Genomic DNA, 13864 nt, shown 5'->3' with positions numbered 1-13864 from the left:
TTAAGTTTTTGCACTAGTTTTAAACTGATTTGTTTTGGGGCAATATAGTCAATCTGAATAAAAGCCACCCAAAAATTAGGTTCTTCCTATAAACTTAAAGTGCTGAAATTGACAAAATTATCGAGTTTTTTTTTACTAACATACACGTTTTGTCAAGTAATTTTAATTTTAAATTATCGATCGTTCAACTGTGTAAGAAAAAAGACTATCAAAAGTTCCGCTTGATTTATGGTTTCATCCTAACAAAAGCTGATACTTTTTATCCTCGAAAATGAAAAGTTTCTCGAAAATTCTCTGAGCGTCAAAAAAGTTTTCGAAGAAGAACTTCGGAACAGCAATCTAGTTTATTTGAAAAGGCAAAATAAAGAATTGTTCACAAAAAAAACAAGATAGGTATGAATATCGTGTATATTGACGAGCTGCTTTTGTACTTCTATTTTCAGGTATATTGCAACTAGCTTGATCAATTTCAGCTGTGATACGAGTACTATGGGATGTCTCTAGATTCAAAAATTGACCTTCTTTTGCAAAAAATATTTGCGATCAACAAAACAACTCCGTCTAGAAAAGAAGGAAAAAATAAAAATGACTATTCTAACCAAAACTGAGCATTTTTGTTAGCAAAAGTGAATCGAAGACATCAATTTTGTTATTTTATTCAGAGCTTCTTTGATTTGTTTAAATCAATTTAATTTCAATGTAAAAAAGTGTTTCATTGCATGTTCACAGATAACTGTGTGAATGCGAACCAACAAAAATTTCTTCATTGACATTCAAAACCAATCTTTGTCAGAAATTTTTATTCCTGGTATTAGGTTCAAATTTACTGATGTATCTTTGAAGTTTTTATTCCAAAGTTTTTATTTTTCTTCTAATAACTATCTGGATTTTAGGAAAAATCAGTCACCTTTGAAGTTTTTCACCAAAGTTTTTTTTTCTTCTAATAACTGGCTGGATTTTACGAAAAGTCAGTCCCCTGAAACGCAGTAGCAATCTCAACTTTGCAAGCCTGATTGTATAATTTGGGTAATGAGTTCCTCTCATCTGCACCCCAGCTGATCAAGGCCAGGGGCAATGGTTCTGACTTTATCAAATTATATGAACTAATTCAAACGAAATGAAAGTCAATACCGGGAACCCGTTCTACCTTTCCGAGGTAGCAGTGGTGGTCATGACGCTACAATCTGCACGATTTTGCCTATTGATTGTACACACCGGGACAACGCCAACATGACTTGGCGGCTTGGGCATTGGCCTTGCTTTGACCCACGAGTATCGATGCTTCACATAACAGTGATTGATCATTGACTTTCCAACCGAGCACCTATAGGAGCAGAGCGGACACTTTAGCACCTCAACACCTGTGCTAGTGTCTTGGTTTGATGCGAAGGATTACCGACTCAGTTGAGGTGCTGAGACGGTCGGTTTTGATGCGCTGATCAGTTTTACATGCGGGTGACATTTTTGCATATGCTTTGTCCAACCGCTGACATACACATAAGTCTTGTTCCAGTCGCTGGGTTGCTGGGGGATCTCTACAGTTCTTTCAGTTCCTTTATCAGTTTCAATTTCACTAGCGGAAGTCTGGACGAGGGTTCTGAGTGATTATCTCTGAGATGCCTGTACATCTCTTTTTTGCTATGGAACATTCTGCCACAGTTTTCATTAGCACATGAAATTGTTTGCGATCTTTTGCCGATAGCATTGGCTTTAAAATCCCTTTAAACGCAGTAGCAATCACAGCTTTGCAAGCCTGATTGTATAATTTGGGTAACACCTCTAACACCCCCCCTTGAAATACTCGGCTACACTGTATGTGTATGTCTGTGAATTGTAAAGACAAGCCGTTGAACCGTTTTGAAAATACAGCCAATTCCATCCAAATAAATCTGGAATTCACTAGCAAGTATCTCTTAATATATCATTTTTCAGCACATATCAAGTTTGAGGTATCCGCAATCAGGAATTGTAAGGGTATTCCTCAAACGGATAGCGGATACCGCCGTTTGAGGCTTATTATTTAAGAAAAACTTAATGAAGAAAAGAACACTTGAAAATTCCGCTTAGTTTATGGTTTCAATCTGAAAAGAGCTGTCAATTTTTGTATTTTCGAAATTGAGAAATTTCTTTCACTGAACTATAAAACAAGATATCTCGTAATATATCAATTTTCAGCATATATGATGTTTGCGGTATCCGCAATCAGGAATTGTAAGTCTGTTCCTCAACCAGATAGTGGATTCCGCAAGATGTAACTGGATTCTTCAATTTGGAAGCGCATACCGCAGTTTGAAGGCTTAAGAAAAATTTAGTGATGAAAAAACCATTTTAAGTTCCGCTTAATTATGGTTTCATACTAGCACAAGCTGTCATTTTCATATCTTCAATATTGAAAAATTTCTTTCACTGAACTTTAAAATCGTTATCTAAAGAATAACTTCACAACTGTTTTGTTTGAAAGAAGAACTTCACAAATGCTTTGTTTAAAAAAAAGTAATTTTTTCGCTACAAAAAAGATGAGTATGAATATCTATAACGGCCATGACAAGGTGTATATTGACCAGTGCTACTGTATTTCTAATTTCAGGTATATAGCAATTATAGTGACCAAGTTCAGCTGCTATACGAATACCATGGGATGGTTCTAGACACCAAAAATGACTTTGGGTTGCAAAAAAATTTGCGATCAACGTAAAAACTTTGTTTAGAAATGAAGGAAATAAAACAAGCCTGTCTATCCCAACCCAAGCTGATCATTATTTTACTTAGCAAAAACTAATCAAAATTGTCAGTATATACAGAGCTTCATCGACCTGCACAAACCAATTTAATTTAAATATGAAAAAATGTTTCATTGGATCTTCACAGATAGCTGTGAGAACACAAACCATCAAAAAAATTCTTCAAACTGCATGTGGGTTCCAAAATAAAGATGGGTTAGTAGTATAATGGCTGCATACAATAACATACATTTCGAATTAATTTTCAGCAACATCAGCTAGTTTTTTAACATGAGCAACAACTTTTCAGCTGTTTTTGCTGAAACATAAAAAAAACAAGGTCAAAACCTGTGAAAATGAGCAACTGCGTGATGGTAAAATCATTTTTCAATAATAGCTCACAACTATATCAACAGAAATGTGTCACAAAACTGGAAAGATCACAGTTTTGCTGTTCCTTGGTAAGCTTCACTAACAAAAAACGAGTTCACACTTGTTATGGAAGATCAAAGTGTTTTTTTTGTGTGTGTTTAAAATTTTCAGCTGCGCAAATTTAACTTTTGAAAAAATCTGAAAAAGCGTAACTAAAAATTTTGAACAAAAGAAAGCAGAAAAAGCATGTTGTTAGGTGGTAGTGGTGCTAGCGGCAACGCACTACCAAATATATATTTTCAGAACTTGTTCCAAGATCATCTTGAGTGGCTATTTAGTTTCGGTCCGGGTGGCCTTCTCATAGAGTTATTCGGATAGTTTCCAAAGTCTGCTTGTCACGCTATCTACTTTTGGCCGCTTAGGTTTGTGCATTTCCTCAGTTTAATACCGATCCTATTCTTTTTCCTATTTTTCCTAGTCTCATTAGATCTAGATGTATACTGATTTATTGCAGAGTTACAGGAGATGAGAGCAAAAGAATTATAACTTTTATTCTGAGCTCTCTGAACCACTGGGGTTTCAGTTTTACAAAATTAAAATAAGTTTCAGTCCAGGCTCATGTGGTTAGCATTATTATTTTACAGTGAAGTATTTTCAAACTGGCTCCACTCATTCGGTGTTAAGGAAGCTTCAAAAACCTAAGTCTTTCATTGGGAGAGTTTCGGAATTTCCTGAGTTCCTGAAGGAGCCGCTTGGAGAGTTGTCTGCGTGTGTCTTGGATTTTCGTGAATCGAGAGAAATCGTGATGATGGGCAGAAAATTGATTATAGATTCCTTTCTTCCTTGTCAGTTCCATGCTTTATATCCAGAAAAGGTTGAAACTGCAGCAAGCAAAACAATAGATTTGCCATTCCAGTGATCATCTACATTTTGCTGCTCGTAAAATTTAGTCTTTGAAATCTTTTACAGATTTATTTCCGTACTTAAGTGATTTCAGTTTTAGTTATTACTTATTTAGTTTTTTTGCAGAAGCATTTCCTTTTAGTTTGCTTTTTTTAATTAGTTGCTTACTCATAAGCCACACATAGCAAAAACTGAGTTTAATTGTTCTAAACGTGATGTAGCGGAGGTTGCGAGGCCGGCTATAGAGCATGCTCAAGAAGTCCTTACTAGAGGGTTAGGCCAGTTGCCCAAGCTTATCTGAGAGTGATTTGTTGAGTGGAAAATTCTTTTATATAGAAACTTTTCGCTTCTTTTTACTTGGTACTTTATCGGTTTTGTTTTGTGGTTGTGCCCACTTATTTAAAACTGCAAGTTTTTGATTAGTGGTAGTTTTGAGCTAATTAAAGTAACATGTGGTCATAATTCGAAATCGGTTTTTGGTTCGAAACAAAAGTTTTCTCAGGTTGATCTTGTTTCAAAGGAGTGGAACTTTTGTGTACAGGTTGGAAGTGCGGTGGTTTTAAATAAGCTCCGTTTTCCTTCTCAGCTCTATCCCAACAGAATTGAGGAAAAAATTGGAAGCTCTGAAAGCTGTTTAGAGTTTTTATCAGTGGTCGGTGGAAATTGATTACAATTGAAATTTACAACGATTTGTTAAGCATCGTATAAAGAGTTTTAAACAGTTTAATCAAAAGTGGGCTTATGAAGAGGCGAGGTGGAGAGAAATAAAAATTTCACACATATATTCATTTTTTTATTGGATCTTATAGTCTCAATTGCATAACTTACTGTTTTTTTTCGACAATTTTACTGCTTTTGTTTTACTGCTACTTTTTTTTATTTCACTGAATATTATTGAAGGCACTGCAATATGTTAGCGCCATTTGAAAGATTGAATAAAAAGTTGTTCTGACTTTTAAATTTTTAATCGTTTTTTTTTGTGTTTTAGAAGCTACTGAAGAACATTAAAAGACAATGAATGAAACATTTTTAAAAAGAATTGTGAGTACTTGTTTTAGAGTTAGTTAGTAGTTTAGTAAATTGATACTTGTTGTGTGTCTGCAAAAACAGCATTAGAAAAACATTTGCGGGGGAAGACATTCCTTTCTTTGTTTTTAGTATTTTCCAAAAAGGCTCAAGTGCTCTTATGATATTTTGCTGTACCGTAGAATCTGAGAAGTCAAGATTGGAGCTTTCTATGAGATCACAAAAATTATAACTGAAATTCTTGTCATGAATAAGTGTTAACAGCAAACAGTGGGATTTTTATATGCTTAATCAATTCGTGTGGGTTGATCATTGGTCGGGATTTGTCGGGTTCAAATTGTAGAAGTGGTCATAATTGCGGAGGGTGCCATGCAGATTAGGGCCTTTGATGCAGTAAGTAAAATTTGGAAAAAAGGAGAAGTGTGTTGTACTTGGAAATTATAAATATGTAGCGTTGGTGTGGATTTCGTGATGGCAAATACTGTAAAAAAGATTTTTGGATGAAGCGGTGGAAACTACCCACACCCGTGGGTGTGGGTAATTTTGATGTTTGTCACTGACATTTTTGTTTCAGATGTTAAAACTTAAAAGTTAGTTGGAAACTGTTGAAACGGCTAAATTAAGATGCATGAGCTTTTGTTTTTTTTCCAGTGCATGGTAGATAACGTGCTCTGGTTCGTTATTCTTGCGGTGGATGTCGAAGATGTAATCCATTTTGATGAAAAAAATTTTGGTGATTTTTGGGTTAAGTTCGTGATAAGTTTTGTGCGGTGAGTCTACCATATATCGGCGGGCTTTACCATCCTAGAAAGAACTTAGGAATTGGTTAGATTTACATGCCATGCGTCAAATAATTATCTGTGATAAAGTTTCATTATGGAACTTATCAAGTTGAATCGTGCATTTTAGTTGTCGAAGGATGGTGGCGTTTAGGTGTTCGTTTTCATATGTATTTGTAGGAAGATTGAGAGGGTTAGTGAAATTAAAGAAGCAAAACCAGTAGTGTAGGGTCTAAACTTTTAATATTAAGGTAAAGATTACATTGCCTTTGTGGTTCTGTTTTGTCAAATTAATATTGTGGTAAGCAAGAAATATAGTGAGGTAAAAATTATGCACGTTAGTGTGTTAGGAGTAATCGTTTCTATGTATGCGCGGTGTAGATGTGCGGCCTACTAAATATGTAGGGACGTTTGTTTTTTTTTTGCGATGTTTGTTCAGAACGCGTGCTGCTCTGTGCGGTGTATCAGTGCTAGAAAAAGTACCAGATAAGGGAAGCTGATGGGTCAGTCTGTGAATTGTGATTGGGGCGTTAGCATTTTGATTTAGTGATTATTGGTGTATAAAATTATCAAAATCATGCTCAATTTGGTTGTAAGTGAAAAGGCTGGGTGTATTTTGGGTAAGCTAACTGTGGGACTTTGCTCGGAGTCTAAAATTTTGCTGGGAGTTTCGTTATCGGGAATTTCCAAAAAAATTGGCAGGTGTGAAAATTTTGTTCGAGTGAAATCATCAGGGTTATTTGAAATGAGTTAGATAATATGGTGGAAAAAATTGAAATAGCAACCAGTTGTGGAGAGGATAGTAGGTCCTTGATCGAGGCGAAAGAGTGTGAGCGAGGAAACACAAAGGGTTCATCGTAAATGCTGCATAAAGTGTCATTAGATAAAGCTGTAATAAGTGTGGAAATGGATAATTTTGGTCTTTAACATGCCTTCATGTGTGCAATTGACATCCCTGTTTTCGTATTTTCCGAACAAAAATGTGGGAAGCATGGAGTCGAAACAAGTAAGAAATCATTCGTGTTAGTGTGTCGTGGGTAGTCGCCTCGTTGCAGGCGTGGTGTAGTTGCTAGGCGTACTAAATATCTAGAGACGTTTGTTCTTCTGTTGCTATGTATGTTTAGAACGCGTGCTGCTCACTGCGGTGTAATAGTGCTAGATAAATTGCCAGATGGAGAAGCTGAGTGGGTCAGTCTGTGATTTGTTATAGGTGCGTTACCACTTTGAGTTATTGTTTACTGCGGTATAAAATTATCTAAACCATGCTTAATTTGGTCGTCAGTGCTGAGGCTGAGTGTGTTTGCAGGGGGTTCTGAAACTGGGGATAAAAATGGGGAAACATCGGTATAAGAGTAGCTGGAGTTTCAGGAGAAGGTGATACGAGTGAAGTAATTGGGGAAATGCTGTTGTGGAGAACCTAACTGTGAGACTTTGTTTGGAGTCTAAAAACTCGTCGGGGATTTCGATATTGGGATTTTCTAAAAGCTGTTGAGTGTTATGTGCAGTTTGAGTGGAGTCATCACAGTCCATATGAGATGAGTTGATAATGTGATCAAAAAAATTGAAATGGCTACCGGTTATGGATAGGGTCGTAAAAACTTGTTCAAGGCGAAAAAATTTGAGCGAGGAAAGACATAGGGACGATGGTAAATAATGCATAAAATGATATTGAATTAAGCGGTAAAAAAGTGTGAGTGTGGGTAATTTTGGTCTTTAAAAAGGTTTCATGTGCGCCATTCACAATTTGGAGGTAAAAGTTTAAAAATTAGTTGAAAAATGTCGAAACGGCTAAAACTGATCTACTTCTTTATTCGTGTGGTGGATATCGAAGATGCAATACGATTTGATTAATAACTTCTCGGTGACTTTTGCGTTATTTTAGTGATTCGTGTTTTGCGGTTATTCTTCCATATATCAGTGGACATTATGATTGTAGTCAGAAAATAGGAATTGGTTAGGTTTACGCGCTTTGCACATACTAAGTATTTAGGATAAAAGTCATTAAGGACTTTATCGAGTTGAATTGCGCAAGTTAGCTAGCGAAGGATGACTGCGTTATGGTGTTCGTCGTCGCGTGTTTTTGTAAGAAGATTAAGGCGGTTATTCCAGAAACAAAACCAGGGTTGTTTAGGGACTCAATTTTTTTCATTAACGTAAAGATTACGTTGGTTTTGTGGTTCTGTAATGTCAAAACAAATTGTGGGAAGCATTGAATAGAGTGAAGTAAGAAATCATGCAAGTAAGTGTGTTGTAGGTAATCAACTCGTTGTAAGCGTGGTGCAGATTTGCGGATTACTAAATATCTAGGGACTTCTGTTCTGTTGCGATGTTTGTTGGGAACGCGTTTTGCTCTGTGCGGAGTACCAGTGGTGTAAATTTCATACGGGGAAGCCTATTGGATCAGTCTGTGAATTGTGATGCGTTCTTTACCAATTTGAGTTAATATTTACTGCCGTTTGAAGTTATGCAAATCGTGCTTAGTTTGGTCGTCAGTGATAGGGCTCAGTGTATTTGCAAGGGTTTCTGAAACTGGGGATAGAAATGGGGAGGCGTCGGTATAAGAGTAGCTGGAGTTTGTGGAAAAGGTGATATGGGGGTTGTGAAGTACATGGGGGAACGGAAGTGTGGAGAAGCTAAATGTGAGACTTTGTTCGGAGTCTAAAAATTCGTCGGAGAATTCGATGTCGGGACTTTCTGAAAACTGGCGAGTGTTAACTGCAGTTTGAGTGGAGTCATCTTAGTGCAAGTAAGATGAGTTAAGCGCTGTGATCGGAAAAAAAATTGAATTGGCGACCAAGTGTGGATAGGGTAGTAATGGCTTGTTACATTGGTTTTGCGGTTCCGTATTGTGGAAAGAAAATTGTGGGAAGCATTGAATAGAGTGAAGTAAGAAATCAGGCAAGTTAGTGTGTTGTGCGTAATCAACTCGTTGTAAGCAAGGTGCAGATGTGCGGCTTACTAATTATCTAGGGACTTTTTTTCTGTTGCTAAGTTTGTTCGGAACGCGCGTTGCTCTGTGAGGAGTTTCAGTGCTAGAAGTTCGATATGGGGAAGCCGAGGGGGTCAGTCTTTGAATTGTGATAGGTGCTTTACCTCTTTGAGTTAGTGTTTACTGCTGTACAAAGTTTTCCACATCATGCTTAATTTGGTCGTCAGTGATGAGGCTGAGTGTAGTTGCAAGGATTTCTGAAACTGGGGATAGAAATGGGGAAGCGCCGGCTTGAGAGTAGCAGGATTTTTTGGAAAAGGTGATACGGGGGTTGTGAAGTAATTAGAGGAACGCTAGTGTGGAGAAGCTTACTGTGAGACTTTGTTCGAGGTCCAAAAACTCGTCGGGGAACTGACCAGTTTTAAGAGCAGTTTGAGTGGAGTCATCATGCTGCATGTGAGATGGGTTTTGTGCTGTGATCCGAACAAAATTGACAAAGCTACCGGTTGTGGAGATGGTAGTAGGTCCTTGTTGAATGCGAAAGAATGTGAGCTAGTAAAAACACAGGGATGATGGTGAATATTGCATAAAGCATTTGGTCTTCAACATGGCTTCATGTGTGCAATTGACATCTTTGTTGTCAGAGGTAAAAATGAAAAATTTGTTAAAACTTGTCAAAGCGGCTGAAATATGGTTCAAAATTTTTGTATTTTTCAGTGCAGGATCAATAACGTGATCTGGTTCCTTATTCGTGCGGTGGATTTTGTCGATGAAAAAGTTCTTGGTGACTTTTGGAGTTTACTTCGGGATTAATTTTGTGATGAGTCTTCCGTATGTCGGTGGACGTTATCACCCTAGAAAGAAATTAGAAACTGCTTAGACTCCGTCTACTAATTATCTGGGATAAAGTTTTCAAAAGGGAGCGCATCAAGTTGAGTTGTGCACTTTAGTTGGCGAAGTATGCTGGCGTTTAGGTGTTCCTTTTCGCGTGTATCTGTAGAAAGATTAAGGGAGTGAGTGAAATTAAAGAAGCTTAACCAGGGTAGTATAGGGTCTAAACTTTTTAAATTAATGTGAAGATTACGTTGGCTTTGTGCTTCTGTTTTGTCCAAACAATATAATGGGAAGCAAGGAATAGAGTGAGGTAAGAAATCATGGATGTTAGTTTGAGTGGGTAATCGCTTCTTTGAAATCGAGGCGTAGATGTGCGGCCTACTAAATATCTAGGGACGTTTGTTCTTTTGACCTGTTTGTTTATGATCCATTTGCGCTATTTGTTTTTTGTGCTATTTGTTTAGATTTGCCAGCTTCTTCTAGTTCTGATGTAATCCATTTTGATTAAAAAAAAGTTTCTTGGTGAGCTTTGAGGTTAAATTCGTGTTTAGTTTTGCGCGGTGAGTCTTCCATATATCGGTGGACGTTTCCATTCTATAAAAAATCAACAAATTTGTTCGATTTAAGTGCCATGCGCATACTAATTATGTGGGAAAAAAATTCAATAGGGAGTTTATCGAGTTGAATTATCCATGTTAAATGGCGTTTAGGTGTTCGTCCTCGCGTGTTTTTGTAATTATACTAATGGAATTACTGAAGTTCTAGAAAGAAAATCAGGTAATTTAGGGACTTAACTTTTTTCATAAACGTAAAGATCAAAACAGCTTTGTGGTTCTGTATTGTCCAAACAAAATGTCGGAAGCATTGAGTAGAAAAAAAAGAAATTATGCGTGTTTGTTTGTCGTGGGTAGTCGCTTTAATGTAAGCGTGGTTCAAATGCGCGGCGTAATAAATATCTAGCGACGGTTTTTACTTGCGCCCTGTACGTTTAGAACGCGTGCTGCTGTCTGCGGTGTATTAGTGCTAGAAAAATCGCAAGATGGAGAAGCTGAGTGGGTCGATCTGTGAAATGCGATTGGTGCATTATAACTTTATATTAGTGTTTGTTGTTGTGTAAAAAGATCTAAATCTTGCCCAATTAGGTCTTCAGTGATGAGGCTTGGTGTATTTTCAAGATTTTCTTAAAAGAGGGATAGAAGTGGGGTAGCGTCGGTTTGAAAAAACGCTGCAGATTGAGGAAATGGAGGAACAGTGGTGTGGAGAAGCTAACTCTGGGACTTCGGAGTCCAAATTTTTGCTGAGAGTTTCACTATCGGTATTTTCTAAAAAAAAATGGGGAGTGTTAGAATTTGGTTTCAGTGGAGTCATCAGAAGGCATTTGAGATAAAATAGATGATGTGTTGAAAAAAAAATGAAGTAACTACCGGTTGTGGCGAGGGTAGTAAGTCCTTGATGGATTCGGAAGAAAGTGAGCGAGAAACCACGTAGGAGTCAGAAAGATATCGGTGAAGTGATTCAAGTTGGCGGCTCCTTGTGTGCTCAAACTATTAATAATTTGAGAACGAAACAACTATGAGGTTGATAAACTAATTATTCATAGATGTCATCTATTTTTTCTGGTTGACTAAAATATGAGCTATGGGGCTTTCATTGTTATCAATTTTATGAATAAAGTTTGCTCCTAAGGAAAAATTAGTGATATAGTTTGAACACGTAATCATTTGTGAATGATTTTGATTATTAAACTTTTTCGTGGTAGTGGTACTCTTGGTATAAAAAAAGTATTTTGTGGTTCGTCATTTGTCTTTCGTTTTGTACTTGATTTTTTATTGTATTCACTGATTTGTGCGTCTGAAGAAATTTCAATTATTGAAAATGAGAATTTTCAAAAATTTATATACATCCTTCAGGAAGGAGAATATATATCCTAGGAAGTTAAACATTGCGATAGGATAGTTAATCCTTGTAGATTATAGTAAGGCCATCCTAGTGACAAAATTTTGACTTTTCTGCTTAGAAAACTAAATTATTTATAAGGGTGATATCTCGGGGACGTTAATTTTCTCCGCTTAGTTATATGTAGTCTTGGATATCTTTGGAATGTCCACTGTAGTCTTGTGCATAAATATCCGAGAAGCCCGCTGTTTCAGCAAGTGTGCGAAAGTTCTGATCGATTGATTGACGACGTTAGATTGTGTGCAATTTGGCGGGTAGTTCCAGAAACTTTTGTGTACTAAAATGATGTGGATATCGGATTGTGAGTATATGCTTATTGATTGTAAAACAAAGTTCAATTTCCTAGCTATTGCGCGAGAGTGCTCTGGTAATTTTTTTTTCGACAGTCGACATTAAAGTGAGGAAACGTGTTATTAAATAAGTTTCATTTTATCCGGGAATAATTTGTACTACATTATGGCTATTTTCCGATCCAAAAGGAACGGCGGTATCCCAAAAGTAGTTTCATCTGGATAAGGTGTCTACAAATTGAGCTTTTTTTTCTCTAGAAAAGAGGTGTGCGTTGGTAGCAACGTTTTTCTGCAAATACTATAGGTGTGATACTTTCTCAATAAAAGTAAAGTACCAAATAAAGTTTCCTTCGTAACAACTGAGCGATTTCATGAAAGAAGATAAACTGAATAAAGTAATTTTGTTACTGCTAGTGCGATTGGTTGTAGATTTTGTGTTCTTTCGAATTCAGGTAGATGATGGAGTGTTTTCTTTTCAAATAGTACTAATTTTGTAGTCAAATTTCAAATCTATATGAACAATAGAGTGATGTGCGCCAAAATATGTGTGTTTTTTAAGTTATAGTTTCTGGAGACGTGAGCTATCGCGGTTTTCAGGCAGGAATATTGCAACGAAATTTTCGGCGTTTAATATAGTGAAACGGCTCTGTAGGCTTGTGCAACGTCACGAATTTGACAAATAGTGGCTACAGAATTAATGATTTTTCATGTGTCCATTTTAATTCCTTTTTAAAATATTGCCGAAATTTTTGAATGTATTTTTTTAAATTGTGGCTGTATATATTTGCAAGCATATTTTGTTTCTGGATAAGTTTCAAATCTTATTTTCGATGCCAGGAATTTTCTATAAGGATTTTCCTCAATTTTTGTTTTTTGTGGATTCACCAAATTTTTGATGAAATTTTTCAGGATTGAATTTTTGCTAATCAAGTTGTACATGTATCTACAGGGAACTATACAATCGTTGCTCGTGTACGAGCTGTTGAATCGCAATAAACTTGATTGTTTGCACATAATAGTCGTAACACTTGGCATAGGATAGTGTCAATTTTCAAATCTCCTGTGAATGAAAATATTCAAATCGTATTTTTCCAACCAAAAAACCTTATTTATTATTCTTGTTATCCTGTGCTTTCACTATATTTGCAATTTGAGTGATTAGTCCTCCATGTGCGACATAGTGGAGGTATTTATAAAAAAAATTGTTTGGCTTCAACTGTAGTTCTAGTCTGTGTCAGGAAAGATGTGAAAACTGATAAAATTCTAAGACTGTTATTGTCTTTGGCTTATTTTGTTCATTTTGAGTCTTTTTTCCAGTCTTCAGGATTAGGCTGTAAATTTCATTCAACACTACTTTGATAGTACGATTGATGATCGAGACGGTTTATAGTTCCATTTGACATTGTGAAAAGCGTACGTTTTTTCGGAAAGATTTCGTGTGATTTTCCAGCCTACAGGCGTTGTAGATCTGGCTTTCAAGTATGTTTTTGCAATTATGTTTGATTTTGTTTGCTTGTGGTTTGGATTCCAATTGATTGACTTGAGTTATAGCATGTTTATGTAGTGTTTTCTACTGGTTGTCTCCGCATTCATAACGCGTTACTAAAATCATGTGATCCTGTCCGTGGTAATGCATAGTAATGAGATGGTGGGAATGGTTGCCTTGAGAGAAAAAGATGTTTAATAAAGTTATTATTAAAAATGCATGTGTTTGACAGTCCTGAAAAAGGGTTCTAGAAAGAAGTAAGACCAACTGTTTTCTTCGTGTATCTATCGTATTTTTATATCAATTGGGTGCAAATAAAAGGAAAAGGTTTTGTTTTTACGGTGATCTCTAGTTGAGAAAGTGGTAATGAACGGTGCGCAATGATTTTCCGTTTTTTTTGGCTTTTTCAAAGTTTAAGTTTATGTCCTGTAGAGCTAGTAGTTGTAAATTATGATCTTGTATGTCTCGGAGAAAATCGTGTCTTTAGTGTTAACAGTTTGTAGCTCATTTGTATTGTCGTGTGTTATCTGTGTGTGGTTCGTACGGCAGAGCAGTTGCTACGAAGTTGT

This window comes from Symsagittifera roscoffensis, chromosome 7 (assembly GCF_963678635.1).
Source record: "Symsagittifera roscoffensis chromosome 7, txSymRosc1.1, whole genome shotgun sequence".
NCBI lineage: Eukaryota > Metazoa > Xenacoelomorpha > Acoela > Convolutidae > Symsagittifera > Symsagittifera roscoffensis.
This window is presented reverse-complemented; position numbering follows the sequence as displayed.